This window comes from Pinus tabuliformis, chromosome 4_1, assembly GCF_031772625.1.
Source record: "Pinus tabuliformis cultivar Carrire ecotype Pingquan chromosome 4_1, CPIR1, whole genome shotgun sequence".
NCBI lineage: Eukaryota > Viridiplantae > Streptophyta > Pinopsida > Pinales > Pinaceae > Pinus > Pinus tabuliformis.
In genome coordinates, this window is record NC_142303.1 from 546250593 (window position 1) to 546254908 (window position 4316).

A 4316-nucleotide genomic window follows, 5' to 3' on the forward strand; every position below is an offset into this window, starting at 1 on the left:
CCTCTCTTTGTATGAGGGCATTGTATTTGAGGCTGAGATATAGATGTGTATTCTGTGAGCGAGAAACAGAGAGGTGAGACTGTGAGAGAAAACAGAGGATATTACAACGGATTTGTTGTAGGTTGTGTCTCTTCATTTTGTTGGATAATAGAAAGGAAGGACTGGCTGTTCGGGGTGGACGTAGCCCAAACTGGGTGAACCACGTATATCTATGTCTCTCTTGTTTTGTGCGTTTTCTGTGTTTATATTTCTGCAATATTTTATGTGTTCCATTGCTCCGTAATATATAATTTTCTAACATTGAAGACTTTCAACTCCGTGAAGACAGTGAAATTTTCTTTGTATAGATGGTTTGTGTAGTGTATGTAGGGTTGTGTTTTATGTGTGGGTATCTTGGTCGATTCCCTTTCCTTTTTCTAAATGTGAAGAGTCTTCAAGTGCGTAAAAAATAGGGATCCCTGTGAAAACCCTTACAGACTTGTCCCTATCTAATAAATTTGAGTTAAAGTTGTAAATCCCCATGAAGGAGGGTGGTTGAGGTCTTGTGTAATGTAGGAATAAAGTCTATGTTGTGTAGGATATATTAGGAACCAAATTGAGTTGTTTCACCTACCAATAATACAAAAAGACTGATTTTTGGGGCGCTACGAAAATATTTTGCACCGCCTACAACAAGCATTTTCCAGGATTGCGAGTTTGGGTTTTTGAAGCTTGTTTGTTCTTCTCAGCATATTATTTGATAAGTGAACCCCATATAAGTTGGGTGTTGTAAAGAAAAGGGTTGGAAGTCTTGAGGGAGATCTCTCATGGCACTACGAAAAGGAAATATCCATTCTTATTTTGACTGCATATTTTAATTAATTCGTGGAATTCCATAATGTGTTTAAATACAGAGTTGTGGATTCTTGTGTTGGAATATCCTGGGTTATCGGAAGATGGGGAAACACGACATGTTCCCCAACAAGTGGTATCAAATCTCAGCTATGTTTTTGGAGAACGTAATAGTCACGAAAAACTTTCATTTTTATAGCTCTTGGAGAAAGATACATGAAGCTCTTGGACGACGCAAAGTTTACAGAAAGTTGAGGAAATTCTATGTTGAATTGAGATTTGTTAAGTGTGAGGTGTTTTGAAGACATAGTGGAGAGTTTCTACCTTGAATTAGAATTGATTTCTCTTCAGTGATGCAATCAGAATAACAGAGATTGGATAGTGGAGAGGCTTACATGTTTGAAGATAACTTGACAATGAAAAGAGGTTGAAGAGAAAAGGAACCTTATAGCAGTAAGTGAGGTGATTGCAAGGGAGTGAAGAGTTGATTTTCCTTTAAGAAAGAACAAGTGTGTTGATTGGAGAGGAATTCGTTCAATGAGTAGTGGAATATGAGATATTTTTATAGATCTTATAAAATTGAATATGGTGTGTGCACAAACTTGGTCATTAAATAATTGTGTTTGTAGGACTGAATTGGTAGTAGATTCCATAACAAGTAAGCTATGTTAAAGGAAAAGGAACAAGAAAATAACTTCGATGAATAAATGCTAATAGAAATCGATAATAAAACTGAGAAGAGTGAGCAGTTAAAGATGCAGCAGCCAACAACTTTGAAAGTTAAGGAATAAGCATGCTTAAGAAGAAATTATACTGCATAGGACCTAGAGGAGAGTAGATACCAAGAGTACTACTTGGTATGGGTGACAAGTCATAGAATTGTTCTAGAGAAAGGAAGGGCTCGTTACAACTCACTAGAAGACAAGGAGAGTTAATAAGAGGAAGAGATGAAGATGATAGGAGGGGTTCGGAGGAAAGTCACAAGCAGAAGAAGAAAAGTGCCAAGGCAATTGGCCTCAAAGGAATGAGTGATGAAGAACTTGAGAAGGAGATGGTTAAGTTAGATCATAACTCAATCATGTGAAACATATGCTACAAGAAAGTCAAGATGATCAGAGTTATGAGAAGGAAGAATGGTGTTGAACAGGAAGGTCTGCAACTACAAAGGGATGATAGTAGTAAGAAGATTTTAGCAGCAACAATTATGTGTTCAAGTGAATATTGAACAAGGAGATAATGGTCTTTATTTTCAGTTAATTATGGATTAATTATTGATTACAAGTAGTAGCGATGAGTGTTTTCATTTGAGGATGATGGCAAGGAACCTTGTGGTAGAAAGTGAAGGAAGAACAATAGAGTTCTTAGAGGAAGGAGGTGAGTAAATTACATGTAGAAGCCAGAAGAGTAGAGAATGCTCAAATGAAGATTCCAGAGGAGTCAGCAGAAATACCAAAAGAAGACTAGGCATGGAAGAGCTTAGTATGGTATTTACAAGCAGGTTGATGGAGTGATCTTGTTGTAGTGGCTTGTGTGCAGCTCACAGTGAGCATGGACGAGCTCATAGAAGAAGGAAATTTGTGACTACTTAGAGTCAAGACAAACTTGGTAGGGAAGTAGTTGAAATCAAATTACATCTAGAAATCATGAGAGGATTGCACAAAAATATGAGGAAGACCAGGGTTACAAATGGACTCTCCAGAAGAGAGCAAAATGGAATTTGTTGCAGGTAAAATTGGGATAGAGATAAAATTCTCAGTTCAAAAAAAATCTCAAGGAAATTGAGTTGCCGCCATGGAAGAACAACTTAAGGGTGATGAACACTTGTAGTGGATGAAGCAGGTGAAGATTTGATGAGCAACATGAAGATAGAAAATTTCAGCTAAGTACTGATTTAGAAGATGAAATTTACAAAAGGAAAGAAAGAATGTATAGTTGGGACAAACCATGACATCGCGGAAGTTTTGCGTCCAATTTTGAACATTTCAACAACAAGTAAAATTTCAGAGTTCACAACAGAAGCAGTAGAAGAAGGTACGATTTGGTTAAAGATATGGTAATAGATTTGTTTCACTATACAAGTGACAGTGGAGGAAGGTGAGGAGATTCGTAGTAACCTAGAGTAAGGAGTTCTCGGAGGCTTCCAGAGAAGAGAACCAGGAAGACCCCAAAATCCTAAACTCAGGAGAAAGTTTGGTGAGGTATGGTGTAGCAAGGTGGAGACTTGTTACCGTAGAAGCGTGTTGCAGCTTACAAGTTGAAGTTGTTCGAGAAGACCAGATGCATATGACCAGGAATTCATATATTTTTGTACCTTGGGAATCTGATGCAGGTGCATAGATGGAGCACAAATTTCAATGAAGACTGGACTAGAGCTTACCAATGTGATGGGATGGTCAAATGGTGATGTTGTGAGAGATTTCAAATGTTTTGTAGATATTTGTATTATGATGTGAGTTTTGTTTTTAGAATAAGTTGGAGGAAATGTTTCCTAATGTAAATGTAGTTTCACTTTCCCATATTTTAAGAGAAGGGGAAACAAACCATCGTTTGTGACTCTTGGTTACCCATGTTAGCTTTCTTTAAAAAGAAATGAGTGTTTGAGAAGAAGAAGAGTGTGTGTGCAACAGAGGAGAAGTGCAGTGGAAGAAGATAGGAGAAGCTCCAACGTTAGGAGAAGAGGTAGAGGATGAGAGGCCTGGGCTACACATGCCCACGTTGTAAATATGGCCAATTTAATGTATGTTTGGATTTGATTAATGAATATTTTGTTTAGATGTCTTTATGGTTGTGTACCTCTCTTTCTGTATATGATTAATGATTTGTTGGTCTATGGATAAATACATCTTTGTCTCAAACTGTGGCTATCGCATTTTGTTCCTATACATCGTTGTTTTTAGAAATCTTCTCTTGTTAAGAATCTAAATATGTCATGACTATATGCCTTTATGGAAAAGTGATGCTTTGGTTTAAGTGCAATCTGGGGTTGAACATTTTATCCACATGTGTATGAAGTTCTAACTTCATATAGTTGTCGTGGTTGCTGAAGTGTTCGAAATGTATGATTGTGAGTCTATTGATGTGTGCTACTACTTTGGTAGATGGTAGTGTCATAGGTGGGTTGTGAGAATTTCTTATATATTGTATGCCTATTAGAAATTAAATCCTGCACTGTAGTTGTTTATGTATGTGTTGAATGCGTTGAAGACTATCAACTTTGTGAAGATCATGAATTGTGTTGCGTATAGATGGTTTGTGCAATGTATGTAGGGTTTCGTGGTATGTGCGGGTATGTTGTTATATTCCTTGCCAGTGGTTAAATGTGAAGAGTCTTCAGGTGTGTAGAAAACTAGGCACCCCATGAAAACCATTACATATTTGTCCTTATCCAGTAAATTCAAGTTAGAGTTGTAAATCCCCATGAAGGACGGTGAATGAGGTCTTGTGTAATGTAGGAATAAATTTTAGGCCATGTAGAGTCGATTAGG